The sequence below is a fragment of the Lissotriton vulgaris genome, chromosome 11 (assembly GCF_964263255.1).
Source record: "Lissotriton vulgaris chromosome 11, aLisVul1.2, whole genome shotgun sequence".
Taxonomy (NCBI): domain Eukaryota; kingdom Metazoa; phylum Chordata; class Amphibia; order Caudata; family Salamandridae; genus Lissotriton; species Lissotriton vulgaris.
In genome coordinates, this window is record NC_141699.1 from 120,935,830 (window position 1) to 120,952,513 (window position 16,684).

At 44.8% G+C, this 16,684-nt stretch overlaps 7 non-coding genes across 7 annotated transcripts; all 7 read right to left on the bottom strand.

The window, feature by feature from the left end:
* Window positions 1–60: 60 nt before the first annotated feature.
* LOC147679322 (U4 spliceosomal RNA) lies at window positions 61–200 on the bottom strand. Its single transcript, XR_015301770.1, has one exon. It is a non-coding gene; the product is annotated as a U4 spliceosomal RNA (small nuclear RNA).
* A 1,930-nt stretch (window positions 201–2,130) lies between these two features.
* Window positions 2,131–2,270, bottom strand: LOC147679323 (U4 spliceosomal RNA). Its single transcript, XR_015301672.1, has one exon. It is a non-coding gene; the product is annotated as a U4 spliceosomal RNA (small nuclear RNA).
* A 1,929-nt stretch (window positions 2,271–4,199) lies between these two features.
* On the bottom strand, window positions 4,200–4,339 carry LOC147679324 (U4 spliceosomal RNA). The gene has a single exon (XR_015301757.1). It is a non-coding gene; the product is annotated as a U4 spliceosomal RNA (small nuclear RNA).
* Window positions 4,340–6,269: 1,930 nt separating this feature from the next.
* Window positions 6,270–6,409, bottom strand: LOC147679325 (U4 spliceosomal RNA). Its single transcript, XR_015301634.1, has one exon. It is a non-coding gene; the product is annotated as a U4 spliceosomal RNA (small nuclear RNA).
* Window positions 6,410–8,339: 1,930 nt separating this feature from the next.
* On the bottom strand, window positions 8,340–8,479 carry LOC147679326 (U4 spliceosomal RNA). The gene has a single exon (XR_015301673.1). It is a non-coding gene; the product is annotated as a U4 spliceosomal RNA (small nuclear RNA).
* A 1,930-nt stretch (window positions 8,480–10,409) lies between these two features.
* Window positions 10,410–10,549, bottom strand: LOC147679327 (U4 spliceosomal RNA). The gene has a single exon (XR_015301675.1). It is a non-coding gene; the product is annotated as a U4 spliceosomal RNA (small nuclear RNA).
* Window positions 10,550–15,808: 5,259 nt separating this feature from the next.
* Window positions 15,809–15,948, bottom strand: LOC147679328 (U4 spliceosomal RNA). The gene has a single exon (XR_015301835.1). It is a non-coding gene; the product is annotated as a U4 spliceosomal RNA (small nuclear RNA).
* Window positions 15,949–16,684: the final 736 nt, after the last annotated feature.

The following is a 16,684-nucleotide window of genomic DNA, read 5'->3' on the forward strand; positions in this document are numbered from 1 at the left end:
TATGCAAGTAAATCGCATTGAAAAATAAACTATCTTATTTTTTTATTACATATTCTCCAGTCTCCGAAGACACTGCCAAAAATTGTCATTTCAACTATATTTCAAGTCTTCATGACGGGGTATTGGGTAAAGTTTTCAATAAGCAATAATCGCGCCTCGGTTAAACCTCACTGGCTACGATACTGCCACTGCACAAAGCTAACCAATTATAGTGTGAATTTCATGCCCACTCGCCCTAGTACCTCATGTTACAAAGAACATGAACCCTTTTCAAAAGATTTTATCTGTTTATGCATAACTACACCTCCACTGCTTCTGACAGGCAATGTAAGACATATGTTGGCGTTGTTTTACTAATTTCCATCAGCTCTCTGCCCCAAATCGTCGCTAGCCACACGCAGAGAATTCTGGGAAATTGTATGCTAAATAGCTCTTCAGGTGAGCAGCACCCTCCCTAGTTATGGATTTGATGCTCAGACAGATATCCCTTCACACAAAGATGAGATCTAGGCTGCTAGCCATGGGTTGTGGAAAATATAAGAAGCACAAATTCATAATAGCATCCTAATAGGGCCCACTGTCTTCAAATGTTTACTAGAGAAGGAACAGCAATAATTTAAAGGAAAATAAATCATAGCTACATTTTTCCATTTTCCATACTGCAAGTCTGCCATTTCATTGCACTACATAGTTGCATTTGCTGCATTTCATTTTTAGCTTTAGGGGGTACATTATACTGGTTTCCTGGTTTTCAAAACATTCTAGGGGAAGATTCACAAGGATCTGACGCATCTGCATAGATGCATACTTTTCCATGCGTCAGTGCTGAATGTCCTTGTGCCACTATGGATGTGCTGTATTTACAATACAGTGCTCCATGGTGCAAGGATTAAAAGATGCATCAAAAATTCTGACACATGTGTTGGCACAAAAGTGACGCATTGCTGAAGTTGATCATGAAAGTGAAGCAAAAAGCCATGAGTCATTCCAAACGCTTGGTCTGTGCAGGCGTAGGGATTTTGCCGCAGTGAAGGCATAAAGTGACGCAGTGAAATCTTGTAGATTTCAGTGCGTGAGTTCTACAAGGCTTTTTTTCGTGGAAACGCCCACCCTGCACACATTATGCCTGACGCAGGTATAATGTGATGCAGGGCTTTATAATGTGACGCATCTCCCTAGATGCGTCACATTGTAAAAGGGCCGCAACATTTACGCCGCAACTGCGCCACAATACAGATTTTTATATGTGCCCTGTAAATGGCTGTGTGTACGTTGTGTGTCTCCGTCGGCATGCAGCATACAAATTTTCCCGGATCATGTAGCCCAGTTGGGCTGATGCAGCCACGCAAGAGCTCTTTGCGTGACCTCATTGTCAACGATTCAAATCAGGGAGGATCCACGCAGCCTTTCATGGCTCTCAGGTGAATAAATGGGCCCTAGGGCAAGGAAGGAAATAGGACCCCTTATTCATGTTTGAAATATAAAATACCGCAATAATCGGGGTTCAGTGGGTCCCGCAGGTCTGTGGGCGCCAGTGCCACTGCACCTGCTGCAACAATGGAAGCTACGCCCCTGTCATACAGCTGGATAACATCAATTACTCAGTGACACAAAGAGCATTAAAAATACACTTTACATAATGTTAAATGACAAAAACAACAGCTTTGTCAGTTCTTGTTCTGTTTCAAGCACTCCATACAATCTGTATGAACCCTCTCCGCATTTTCCTACTGATAACAAACGCCTTTTCTCCCAGAAATAAACTTTCTAGGTGGTTTGTGTACATTTGAATGGGAGATGAGACCTCGAAAGAGCCCAGCTCTGCAACGGACTGCGAGTCAACTCAGAGAGCGGAAACAAAGCCCGTACTCTGGCCATCAACTACCCGAGCGAATCCGGGGATCGAAGGTGAGAACAAAGAGGAAGAAATACAAGAACTATGAAAACTGATCAAGGAGAAAAAATTCCTAAGTTACTTCTGTATTTAAAAAGCTAAGAAAACAAAAAGAACGTAAAGAGTAAACTGAAGCCAAATAAAGTCACAGTTTTCTCCTTGTCACAGATAACAATTATGCAAGTAAATCGCATTGAAAAATAAACTATCCTATTTTTTTATTACATATTCTCCAGTCTCCGAAGAGACTGTCAAAAATTGTCATTTCAACTATATTTCAAGTCTCCATGACGGGGTATTGGGTAAAGTTTTCAATAAGCAATAATCGCGCCTCGGTTAAACCTCATTGGCTACGATACTGCCACTGCGCAAAGCTAACCAAGTATAGTGTGAATTTCATGCCCACTCGCCCTAGTACCTCATGTTACAAAGAACATGAACCCTTTTCAAAAGATTTTATCTGTTTATGCATAACTACACCTCCACTGCTTCTGACAGGCAATGTAAGACATATGTTGGCGTTGTTTTACTGATTTCCATCAGCTCTTTGCCCCAAACCGTCGCTAGCCACACGCAGAGATTTCTGGGAAATTGTATGCTAAATAGGTCTTCAGGTAAGCAGCACCCTCCCTAGGTATGGATTTGATGCTCAGACAGATATCCCTTCACACAAAGATGAGATCTAGGCTGCTAGCCATGGGTTGTGGAAAATATAAGAAGCACAAATTCATAATAGCATCCTCATAGGGCCCACTGTCTTCAAATGTTTACTAGAGGAGGAACAGCAATAATTTAAAGGAAAATAAATCATAGCTACATTTTTCCATTTTCCATACTGCAAGTCTGCCATTTCATTGCACTACATAGTTGCATTTGCTGCATTTCATTTTTAGCTTTAGGGGGTACAATATACTGGTTTTCTGGTTTTCAAAACATTCTAGGGGAAGATTCACAAGGATCTGACGCATCTGCATAGATGCATATTTTTCCTTGCGTCAGTGCTGAATGTCCTTGTGCCACTATGGATGTGCTGTATTTACAATACAGTGCTCCATGGTGCAAGGATTAACAGATGCATCAGAAATTCTGACACATGTGTTGGCACAAAAGTGACGCATTGCTGAAGTTGATCATGAAAGTGAAGCAAAAAGCCATGAGTCATTCCAAACGCTTGGTCTGTGCAGGCGTAGGGATTTTGCCGCAGTGAAGGCGTAAAGTGACGCAGTGAAATCTTGTAGATTTCAGTGCGTGAGTTCTACAAGGCTTTTTTCGTGGAAACGCCCACCCTGCATACATTATGCCTGACGCAGGTATAATGTGATGCAGGGCTTTATAATGTGACGCATCTCCCTAGATGCGTCACATTGTAAAAGGGCCGCAACATTTACGCCGCAGCCGCGCCACAATACAGATTTTTATATGTGCCCTGTAAATGGCTGTGTGTACGTTGTGTGTCTCCGTCCGCATGCAGCATACAAATTTTCCCGGATCATGTAGCCCAGGTGGGCTGATGCAGCCACGCAAGAGCTCTTTGCGTGACCTCATTGTCACCGATTCAAATCAGGGAGGATCCACGCAGCCTTTCATGGCTCTCAGGTGAAAAAATGGGCCCTAGGGCAAGGAAGGAAATAGGACCCCTTATTCATGTTTGAAATATAAAATACCGCAATAATCGGGGTTCAGTGGGTCCCGCAGGTCTGTGGGCGCCAGTGCCACTGCACCTGCTGCAACAATGGAAGCTACGCCCCTGTCATACAGCTGGGTAACATCAATTACTCAGTGACAAAAAGAGCATTAAAAATACACTTTACATAATGTTAAATGACAAAAACAACAGATTTGTCAGTTCTTGTTCTGTTTCAAGCACTCCATACAATCTGTATGAACCCTCTCCGCATTTTCCTACTGATAACAAACGCCTTTGCTCCCAGAAATAAACTTTCTAGGTGGTTTGTGTACATTTGAATGGGAGATGAGACCTCGAAAGAGCCCAGCTCTGCAACGGACTGCGAGTCAACTCAGAGAGCGGAAACAAAGCCCGTACTCTGGCCATCAACTACCCGAGCGAATCCGGGGATCGAAGGTGAGAACAAAGAGTAAGAAATACAAGAATTATGAAAACTGATCACGGAGAAAAAATCCCTAAGTTACTGCCGTATTTAAAAAGCTGAGAAAACAAAAAGAACGTAAAGAGTAAACTGAAGCCAAATAAAGTCACAGTTTTCTCCTTGTCACAGATAACAATTATGCAAGTAAATCACATTGAAAAATAAACTATCTTATTATTTTATTACATATTCTCCAGTCTCCGAAGAGACTGTCAAAAATTGTCATTTCAACTATATTTCAAGTCTCCATGATGGGGTATTGGGTAAAGTTTTCAATAAGCAATAATCGCGCCTCGGTTAAACCTCATTGGCTACGATACTGCCACTGCGCAAAGCTAACCAAGTATAGTGTGAATTTCATGCCCACTCGCCCTAGTACCTCATGTTACAAAGAACATGAACCCTTTTCAAAAGATTTTATCTGTTTATGCATAACTACACCTCCACTGCTTCTGACAGGCAATGTAAGACATATGTTGGCGTTGTTTTACTAATTTCCATCAGCTCTCTGCCCCAAACTGTCGCTAGCCACACGCAGAGAATTCTGGGAAATTGTATGCTAAATAGCTCTTCAGGTAAGCAGCACCCTCCCTAGTTATGGATTTGATGCTCAGAAAGATATCCCTTCACACAAAGATGAGATCTAGGCTGCTAGCCATGGGTTGTGGAAAATATAAGAAGCACAAATTCATAATAGCATCCTCATAGGGCCCACTGTCTTCAAATGTTTACTAGAGGAGGAACAGCAATAATTTAAAGGAAAATAAATCATAGCTACATTTTTCCATTTTCTATACTGCAAGTCTGCCATTTCATTGCACTACATAGTTGCATTTGCTGCATTTCATTTTTTGCTTTAGGGGGTACAATATACTGGTTTCCTGGTTTTCAAAACATTCTAGGGGAAGATTCACAAGGATCTGACCCATCTGCATAGATGCATACTTTTCCTTGCGTCAGTGCTGAATGTCCTTGTGCCACTATGGATGTGCTGTATTTACAATACAGTGCTCCATGGTGCAAGGATTAACAGATGCATCAAAAATTCTGACACATGTGTTGGCACAAAAGTGACGCATTGCTGAAGTTGATCATGAAAGTGAAGCAAAAAGCCATGAGTCATTCCAAACGCTTGGTCTGTGCAGGCGTAGGGATTTTGCCGCAGTGAAGGCGTAAAGTGACGCAGTGAAATCTTGTAGATTTCAGTGCGTGAGTTCTACAAGGCTTTTTTTCGTGGAAACGCCCACCCTGCATACATTATGCCTGACGCAGGTATAATGTGATGCAGGGCTTTATAATGTGACGCATCTCCCTAGATGCGTCACATTGTAAAAGGGCCGCAACATTTACACCGCAGCTGCGCCACAATACAGATTTTTATATGTGCCCTGTAAATGGCTGTGTGTATGTTGTGTGTCTCCGTCGGCATGCAGCATACAAATTTTCCCGGATCATGTAGCCCAGTTGGGCAGATGCAGCCACGCAAGAGCTCTTTGCGTGACCTCATTGTCACCGATTCAAATCAGGGAGGATCCACGCAGCCTTTCATGGCTCTCAGGTGAAAAAATGGGCCCTAGGGCAAGGAAGGAAATAGGACCCCTTATTCATGTTTGAAATATAAAATACCGCAATAATCGGGGTTCAGTGGGTCCCACAGGTCTGTGGGCACCAGTGCCACTGCACCTGCTGCAACAAAGGAAGCTACGCAACTGTCATACAGCTGGGTAACATCAATTACTCAGTGACACAAAGAGCATTAAAAATACACTTTACATAATGTTAAATGACAAAAACAACAGCTTTGTCAGTTCTTGTTCTGTTTCAAGCACTCCATACAATCTGTATGAACCCTCTCCGCATTTTCCTACTGATAACAAACGCCTTTGCTCCCAGAAATAAACTTTCTAGGTGGTTTGTGTACATTTGAATGGGAGATGAGACCTCGAAAGAGCCCAGCTCTGCAACGGACTGTGAGTCAACTCAGAGAGCGGAAACAAAGCCCGTACTCTGGCCATCAACTACCCGAGCGAATCCGGGGATCGAAGGTGAGAACAAAGAGGAAGAAATACAAGAATTGTGAAAACTGATCAAGGAGAAAAAATCCCTAAGTTACTGCCGTATTTAAAAAGCTGAGAAAACAAAAAGAACGTAAAGAGTAAACTGAAGCCAAATAAAGTCACAGTTTTCTCCTTGTCACAGATAACAATTATGCAAGTAAATCGCATTGAAAAATAAACTATCTTATTTTTTTATTACATATTCTCCAGTCTCCGAAGAGACTGCCAAAAATTGTCATTTCAACTATATTTCAAGTCTTCATGACGGGGTATTGGGTAAAGTTTTCAATAAGCAATAATCGCGCCTCGGTTAAACCTCATTGGCTACGATACTGCCACTGCGCAAAGCTAACCAATTATAGTGTGAATTTCATGCCCACTCGCCCTAGTACCTCATGTTACAAAGAACATGAACCCTTTTCAAAAGATTTTATCTGTTTATGCATAACTACACCTCCACTGCTTCTGACAGGCAATGTAAGACATATGTTGGCGTTGTTTTACTAATTTCCATCAGCTCTCTGCCCCAAATCGTCGCTAGCCACACGCAGAGAATTCTGGGAAATTGTATGCTAAATAGCTCTTCAGGTGAGCAGCACCCTCCCTAGTTATGGATTTGATGCTCAGACAGATATCCCTTCACACAAAGATGAGATCTAGGCTGCTAGCCATGGGTTGTCGAAAATATAAGAAGCACAAATTCATAATAGCATCCTAATAGGGCCCACTGTCTTCAAATGTTTACTAGAGAAGGAACAGCAATAATTTAAAGGAAAATAAATCATAGCTACATTTTTCCATTTTCCATACTGCAAGTCTGCCATTTCATTGCACTACATAGTTGCATTTGCTGCATTTCATTTTTAGCTTTAGGGGGTACATTATACTGGTTTCCTGGTTTTCAAAACATTCTAGGGGAAGATTCACAAGGATCTGACGCATCTGCATAGATGCATACTTTTCCATGCGTCAGTGCTGAATGTCCTTGTGCCACTATGGATGTGCTGTATTTACAATACAGTGCTCCATGGTGCAAGGATTAAAAGATGCATCAAAAATTCTGACACATGTGTTGGCACAAAAGTGACGCATTGCTGAAGTTGATCATGAAAGTGAAGCAAAAAGCCATGAGTCATTCCAAACGCTTGGTCTGTGCAGGCGTAGGGATTTTGCCGCAGTGAAGGCGTAAAGTGACGCAGTGAAATCTTGTAGATTTCAGTGCGTGAGTTCTACAAGGCTTTTTTTCGTGGAAACGCCCACCCTGCATACATTATGCCTGACGCAGGTATAATGTGATGCAGGGCTTTATAATGTGACGCATCTCCCTAGATGCGTCACATTGTAAAAGGGCCGCAACATTTACGCCGCAACTGCGCCACAATACAGATTTTTATATGTGCCCTGTAAATGGCTGTGTGTACATTGTGTGTCTCCGTCGGCATGCAGCATACAAATTTTCCCGGATCATGTAGCCCAGTTGGGCTGATGCAGCCACGCAAGAGCTCTTTGCGTGACCTCATTGTCAACGATTCAAATCAGGGAGGATCCACGCAGCCTTTCATGGCTCTCAGGTGAAAAAATGGGCCCTAGGGCAAGGAAGGAAATAGGACCCCTTATTCATGTTTGAAATATAAAATACCGCAATAATCGGGGTTCAGTGGGTCCCGCAGGTCTGTGGGCGCCAGTGCCACTGCACCTGCTGCAACAATGGAAGCTGCGCCCCTGTCATACAGCTGGATAACATCAATTACTCAGTGACACAAAGAGCATTAAAAATACACTTTACATAATGTTAAATGACAAAAACAACAGCTTTGTCAGTTCTTGTTCTGTTTCAAGCACTCCATACAATCTGTATGAACCCTCTCCGCATTTTCCTACTGATAACAAACGCCTTTTCTCCCAGAAATAAACTTTCTAGGTGGTTTGTGTACATTTGAATGGGAGATGAGACCTCGAAAGAGCCCAGCTCTGCAACGAACTGCGAGTCAACTCAGAGAGCGGAAACAAAGCCCGTACTCTGGCCATCAAATACCCGAGCGAATCCGGGGATCGAAGGTGAGAACAAAGAGGAAGAAATACAAGAACTATGAAAACTGATCAAGGAGAAAAAATTCCTAAGTTACTTCTGTATTTAAAAAGCTAAGAAAACAAAAAGAACGTAAAGAGTAAACTGAAGCCAAATAAAGTCACAGTTTTCTCCTTGTCACAGATAACAATTATGCAAGTAAATCGCATTGAAAAATAAACTATCTTATTTTTTTATTACATATTCTCCAGTCTCCGAAGAGACTGTCAAAAATTGTCATTTCAACTATATTTCAAGTCTCCATGACGGGGTATTGGGTAAAGTTTTCAATAAGCAATAATCGCGCCTCGGTTAAACCTCATTGGCTACGATACTGCCACTGCGCAAAGCTAACCAAGTATAGTGTGAATTTCATGCCCACTCGCCCTAGTACCTCATGTTACAAAGAACATGAACCCTTTTCAAAAGATTTTATCTGTTTATACATAACTATACCTCCACTGCTTCTGACAGGCAATGTAAGACATATGTTGGCGTTGTTTTACTGATTTCCATCAGCTCTTTGCCCCAAACCGTCGCTAGCCACACGCAGAGATTTCTGGGAAATTGTATGCTAAATAGCTCTTCAGGTAAGCAGCACCCTCCCTAGGTATGGATTTGATGCTCAGACAGATATCCCTTCACACAAAGATGAGATCTAGGCTGCTAGCCATGGGTTGTGGAAAATATAAGAAGCACAAATTCATAATAGCATCCTAATAGGGCCCACTGTCTTCAAATGTTTACTAGAGAAGGAACAGCAATAATTTAAAGGAAAATAAATCATAGCTACATTTTTCCATTTTCCATACTGCAAGTCTGCCATTTCATTGCACTACATAGTTGCATTTGCTGCATTTCATTTTTAGCTTTAGGGGGTACATTATACTGGTTTCCTGGTTTTCAAAACATTCTAGGGGAAGATTCACAAGGATCTGACGCATCTGCATAGATGCATACTTTTCCTTGCGTCAGTGCTGAATGTCCTTGTGCCACTATGGATGTGCTGTATTTACAATACAGTGCTCCATGGTGCAAGGATTAAAAGATGCATCAAAAATTCTGACACATGTGTTGGCACAAAAGTGACGCATTGCTGAAGTTGATCATGAAAGTGAAGCAAAAAGCCATGAGTCATTCCAAACGCTTGGTCTGTGCAGACGTAGGGATTTTGCCGCAGTGAAGGCGTAAAGTGACGCAGTGAAATCTGGTAGATTTCAGTGCGTGAGTTCTACAAGGCTTTTTTTCGTGGAAACGCCCACCCTGCATACATTATGCCTGACGCAGGTATAATGTGATGCAGGGCTTTATAATGTGACGCATCTCCCTAGATGCGTCACATTGTAAAAGGGCCGCAACATTTACGCCGCAACTGCGCCACAATACAGATTTTTATATGTGCCCTGTAAATGGCTGTGTGTACGTTGTGTGTCTCCGTCGGCATGCAGCATACAAATTTTCCCGGATCATGTAGCCCAGTTGGGCTGATGCAGCCACGCAAGAGCTCTTTGCGTGACCTCATTGTCACCGATTCAAATCAGGGAGGATCCACGCAGCCTTTCATGGCTCTCAGGTGAAAAAATGGGCCCTAGGGCAAGGAAGGAAATAGGACCCCTTATTCATGTTTGAAATATAAAATACCGCAATAATCGGGGTTCAGTGGGTCCCGCAGGTCTGTGGGCGCCAGTGCCACTGCACCTGCTGCAACAATGGAAGCTACGCCCCTGTCATACAGCTGGATAACATCAATTACTCAGTGACACAAAGAGCATTAAAAATACACTTTACATAATGTTAAATGACAAAAACAACAGCTTTGTCAGTTCTTGTTCTGTTTCAAGCACTCCATACAATCTGTATGAACCCTCTCCGCATTTTCCTACTGATAACAAACGCCTTTTCTCCCAGAAATAAACTTTCTAGGTGGTTTGTGTACATTTGAATGGGAGATGAGACCTCGAAAGAGCCCAGCTCTGCAACGGACTGCGAGTCAACTCAGAGAGCGGAAACAAAGCCCGTACTCTGGCCATCAACTACCCGAGCGAATCCGGGGATCGAAGGTGAGAACAAAGAGGAAGAAATACAAGAACTATGAAAACTGATCAAGGAGAAAAAATCCCTAAGTTACTGCCGTATGTAAAAAGCTGAGAAAATAAAAAGAACGTAAAGAGTAAACTGAAGCCAAATAAAGTCACAGTTTTCTCCTTGTCACAGATAACAATTATGCAAGTAAATCGCATTGAAAAATAAACTATCTTATTTTTTTATTACATATTCTCCAGTCTCCGAAGAGACTGTCAAAAATTGTCATTTCAACTATATTTCAAGTCTCCATGACGGGGTATTGGGTAAAGTTTTCAATAAGCAATAATCGCGCCTCGGTTAAACCTCATTGGCTACGATACTGCCACTGCGCAAAGCTAACCAAGTATAGTGTGAATTTCATGCCCACTCGCCCTAGTACCTCATGTTACAAAGAACATGAACCCTTTTCAAAAGATTTTATCTGTTTATGCATAACTACACCTCCACTGCTTCTGACAGGCAATGTAAGACATATGTTGGCGTTGTTTTACTGATTTCCATCAGCTCTTTGCCCCAAACCGTCGCTAGCCACACGCAGAGATTTCTGGGAAATTGTATGCTAAATAGCTCTTCAGGTAAGCAGCACCCTCCCTAGGTATGGATTTGATGCTCAGACAGATATCCCTTCACACAAAGATGAGATCTAGGCTGCTAGCCATGGGTTGTGGAAAATATAAGAAGCACAAATTCATAATAGCATCCTCATAGGGCCCACTGTCTTCAAATGTTTACTAGAGGAGGAACAGCAATAATTTAAAGGAAAATAAATCATAGCTACATTTTTCCATTTTCCATACTGCAAGTCTGCCATTTCATTGCACTATATGTGTATTACCTTGATTTTAAAACCTGCAACTTGCTCGCACTCCTTGGCACTTTCCCAAACAGCGCGCTGGCGCTGCAACGAACCACCTGATCCGGGTCGCCAGTCTCGAGGGCGAGGTGTGCCACGCGACACGCCCCCTCGGTTGGCCACGCCCCCTTTAAGACCTATAAATAGTGCGCGCGGCGCTCACAGCGCGTCACTACAACTGGACTCCTGAGGCGAAAAGCCGGGAGCTTTGAATTCTGTTTTTTAAACATTTGTGTGTATTACCTTGATTTTAAAACCTGCAACTTGCTCGCACTCCTTGGCACTTTCCCAAACAGCGCGCTGGCGCTGCAACGAACCACCTGATCCGGGTCGCCAGTCTCGAGGGCGAGGTGTGCCACGCGACACGCCCCCTCGGTTGGCCACGCCCCCTTTAAGACCTGACTATCCTGCATAAATTATGTGCCTGGGGAGGAAGCGCAGCGGACGAGCGCAGCGGGCGCGACGATTGCGCGCCGAAGGCGCGCCTAAGGCAAGCCCGTCTGCGCCCGTCCGCGCCTGGCCGGGGCTAGGGGCACGTCACTCTGCCCCGCGCATCATCTATTCCCCGGACCAACTGCGATGCCTCCAAGGACCTTGGCCCATCATGGCCTCTTCACTCTCTTGCATCTCCTCTCTTGGTCTCACCCCCACCACCCCCCTTCCTATTCCCCCTCCCATAGCACTATTCCCCCCACCCTGCTGCACTGTTCCCCAATCAACCCTTAAAGCCCTTAAAGTGTTCTATCTTAACACCCGGTCGGCTGTCGCCCATGCTCATGAGCTTTCGGTCCTGTTAGATCTTCATGCCCCAGATCTCCTTTTTTTAACGGAGACTTGGTTCTGTGACGACTCCCTCCCCGCCCTATTATCCACCCTACCGGCCACTTACTACGCCCTTAGGGCGGATCGCCCGCATGGCAAAGCCGGGGGCGGTGTAGCGGTCATCGTACGTACCGACCTACCTTTCCAAAGCTTATCCTTGCCTAACATCGCAACTTCTGAATTTTTGGTGATCCGTACCACCTCCATTTCTCCTCCTTTGACCTGTTTCCTTACCTATCGTCCTCCTCAATCCCCGCTACAGTTTCTCTCTGACTTCTTGGACGTTCTGGCCACAGTCACAATCAACAATTCTTCTATTCTGCTTCTTGGAGACTTCAATTTCTGGCCATTTGATCCTGCTGAATGTCCATCCTCCAAGGAATTTTCTGAAACCCTTCAATCCCTTAACTTCACATCCTTTGTTCAATCACCCACCCATATTAAAGGTCACACGCTCGATCAGATCTGGTCCCTGAATTGCCCTGTGGAATCTCTCTCAATTTCACCTTGTCCATGGTCTGATCATCACTTGATTTCTTTCTCCCTTCCTATCCACTCCCCCACTAAGCCCCCTTGCCCCAAAAACACCTGGGTCCGATCATGGGGTCGAGTTAACCTAGATAGTTTTTCCTCCCTTCTTAGCTCCTCCCTCCCTCCTCTGCACGGCCTCTCCACTCTTTCCCAGGTGGATGCCATAGATAAATGGCTTTCCTCCGGCCGCGACTCTGTCGCCCCGCTCAAACGCATCACCTCCAAACGGGAGAAGGACGCCAACCGTTGGTTTACCATCGAGCTTAAGACCATCAAGCTAAAAGTACGTCGCGCTGAACGGGCTTGGAGAAGAAACTATTGCCCCATTCTCAAACTGGAGTATACCAACACTCTCGCCCAATACAAAAAAGCCATCCTGGAGGCCAAAACATCATACTTCTCCTCCAAAATTCTAGCCGCGGAAAACCAGTCCAAGGAAATATTCACAATTGTCCACAGCCTAGCGTTCTCAGACAGAACAACCCTCAAGCCCGCCCCGTCTGAAGAACTCTGCCTTTCTCTAAACAATTATTTTATTAACAAAATCACCACCATCAAGGCTAACATTCCCCCCCCCTCCCTTTCCTTTGTGGATCCTCAATGTCCCCCTCCCCAGGGCGAACTCACCACCCTCCCACCCATCACTAGAGAAAGTCTGCTCGCCCTACTGCCTGTGGTCAAGTCTGGCTCTCCTCTGGACCCTTGCCCAGCCCACATCCTCCGTCATATCTTTGCTACCTGCCCGGATCCCCCCCTTCACCTCCTCAACAGTTCCCTCGCCCAAGGCGTAGTCCCCAACTCCTTGAAATCGGCGGTCATTGTGCCCATCTTAAAAAAACCTGGGGCTGATCCCTCTGTCCCGGCCAATTTCCGCCCCATCTCCCTCTTACCATTCCTGGCTAAGGTGCTCGAGCGTCACGTCACCCGCGCTCTGAGCTCCTTTGTGGAGACGCATGGAGCCCTTGCCCCCCGCCAGGCCGGCTTCCGCTCCGCTCACTCTACGGAGTCCGTCGTCATCTCGGTCCTGGACAACCTCAGGGAGGGTATGGACACCAATCAGCACCAGGCCCTTGTGCTCCTCGATCTCTCAGCCGCCTTTGACACGGTAGACCATACCATCTTGTTGTCCCGTGTCGAGGCGGCGGGGATCCGGGGGACTGCCCTGGTCTGGTTGTCCTCCTTCCTGAGTGACCGCACCCAGGCTGTTCGCCTGGGTGATTTTACGGCGGACGTCCGGAGAGTTCGGTGCGGGGTTCCCCAGGGCTCTTCCCTTTCCCCCCTCTTGTTCAATCTTTATCTTGCCCCTCTTATCTTTTCCCTTCAACAGATGGAGGTCGCCGTATTTAACTATGCGGATGACCTCCAGCTTGTTTTCAATCTATCCTCTTCCTCCTCTTCTATGCTAAACTTTCACTCTGTCATGCTCCATATCAGGGACTGGATGAACCACAACCATCTTAAACTCAACCCTGATAAGACCGAGTTGGTGTTGACGGGTGGTTCATCCAGCCCCTGGTCCTCTATCTTTTGGCCTCCCTCTCTTGGCCCCCCCCCTGCTCCCTCCTCCTCTGTTAAGACCCTAGGTATAAAAATCAACTCACAACTCACCCTTCACTCCCAGGTTAGCTCTGTGGTATCTTCCTCCTTTCTCTCTTTGCGCACTATTCGCAGAGTGTCTCGCTTCTTCACCTTTCCTGCCCTCAAGCTTATAATCCTGGCCATGGTGGTGTCCCGCCTGGATTACGGCAATGCTTTATATGCCGGCACTCCCGCTTACAGCTTGCGGCGTCTACAACAGATTCAGAACCAGGCGGCCCGCCTGGCCTTTAAACTTCCTAAATTTCACCATTCTACCCCCCTCCTGAAATCTTTACATTGGCTGCCGGTGGGTGCCAGGGTCCAATTCAAGCTTGCAACTATGACCTTTCTGGCCCGACTTGGCTTGGCTCCGGCCTTTATCTCGTCCGAGATTACCCCATACATTCCCACTCGGGCACTCCGCTCGTCTTCTCAATCCCTCCTCACTGTTCCCCGTTTCCGGAGAAAGAAGTGGGGAGGATCTAAATTCACCACCCTTGCCCCGACCCTTTGGAATTCCCTTCCCCTTGAACTTCGTTCCATTACACAGTACCCTCAATTCCGTAGGCACCTAAAGACTTACCTGTTCAAGAAGTCTTTTGATTAATCTTCCCCCCCCCCCCGCCTATTAGCTTTGGATCCAGTTAGAGTTAGCGCCAAGAAACCGCTGGTATACGTGCGCTCTAGAAATAATTTTAAATCAAAATCAAATCAAATCAAAGTGACGCAGTGAAATCTTGTAGAATTCAGTGCGTGAGTTCTACAAGGCTTTTTTTCGTGGAAACGCCCACCCTGCATACATTATGCCTGACGCAGGTATAATGTGATGCAGGGCTTTATAATGTGACGCATCTCCCTAGATGCGTCACATTGTAAAAGGGCCGCAACATTTACGCCGCAGCTGCGCCACAATACAGATTTTTATATGTGCCCTGTAAATGGCTGTGTGTACGTTGTGTGTCTCCGTCGGCATGCAGCATACAAATTTTCCCGGATCATGTAGCCCAGTTGGGCTGATGCAGCCACGCAAGAGCTCTTTGCGTGACCTCATTGTCACCGATTCAAATCAGGGAGGATCCACGCAGCCTTTCATGGCTCTCAGGTGAAAAAATGGGCCCTAGGGCAAGGAAGGAAATAGGACCCCTTATTCATGTTTGAAATATAAAATACCGCAATATTCGGGGTTCAGTGGGTCCCGCAGGTCTGTGGGCGCCAGTGCCACTGCACCTGCTGCAACAATGGAAGCTACGCCCCTGTCATACAGCTGGGTAACATCAATTACTCAGTGACACAAAGAGCATTAAAAAATACACTTTACATAATGTTAAATGACAAAAACAACAGCTTTGTCAGTTCTTGTTCTGTTTCAAGCACTCCATACAATCTGTATGAACCCTCTCCGCATTTTCCTACTGATAACAAACGCCTTTGCTCCCAGAAATAAACTTTCTAGGTGGTTTGTGGACATTTGAATGGGAGATGAGACCTCGAAAGAGCCCAGCTCTCCGACGGACTGCGAGTCAACTCAGAGAGCGGAAACAAAGCCCGTACTCTGGCCATCAACTACCCGAGCGAAACCGGGGATCGAAGGTGAGAACAAAGAGGAAGAAATACAAGAATTATGAAAACTGATCAAGAAGAAAAAATCCCTAAGTTACTGCCGTATTTAAAAAGCTGACGAAACAAAAAGAACATAAAGAGTAAACTGAAGCCAAATTAAGTCACAGTTTTCTCCTTGTCACAGATAACAATTATGCAAGTAAATCGCATTGAAAAATAAACTATCTTATTTTTTTATTACATATTCTCCAGTCTCCGAAGAGACTGTCAAAAATTGTCATTTCAACTATATTTCAAGTCTCCATGACGGGGTATTGGGTAAATTTTTCAATAAGCAATAATCGTGCCTTGGTTAAACCTCATTGGCTACGATACTGCCACTGAGCAAAGCTAACCAATTATAGTGTGAATTTCATGCCCACTCGCCCTAGTACCTCATGTTACAAAGAACATGAACCCTTTTCAAAAGATTTTATCTGTTTATGCATAACTACACCTCCACTGCTTCTGACAGGCAATGTAAGACATATGTTGGCGTTGTTTTACTAATTTCCATCAGCTCTCTGCCCCAAACCATCGCTAGCCACACGCAGAGAATTCTGGGAAATTGTATGCTAAATAGCTCTTCAGGTAAGCAGCACCCTCCCTAGTTATGGATTTGATGCTCAGACAGATATCCCTTCACACAAAGATGAGAGCTAGGCTGCTAGCCATGGGTTGTGGAAAATATAAGAAGCACAAATTCATAATAGCATCCTCATAGGGCCCACTGTCTTCAAATGTTTACTAGAGGAGGAACAGCAATAATTTAAAGGAAAATAAATCATAGCTACATTTTTCCATTTTCCATACTGCAAGTCTGCCATTTCATTGCACTACATAGTTGCATTTGCTGCATTTCATTTTTAGCTTTAGGGGGTACAATATACTGGTTTCCTGGTTTTCAAAACATTCTAGGGGAAGATTCACAAGGATCTGATGCATCTGCATAGATGCATACTTTTCCTTGCGTCAGTGCTGAATGTCCTTGTGCCACTATGAATGTGCTGTATTTACAATACAGTGCTCCATGGTGCAAGGATTAACAGATGCATCAGAAATTCTGACACATGTGTTGGCACAAAAGTG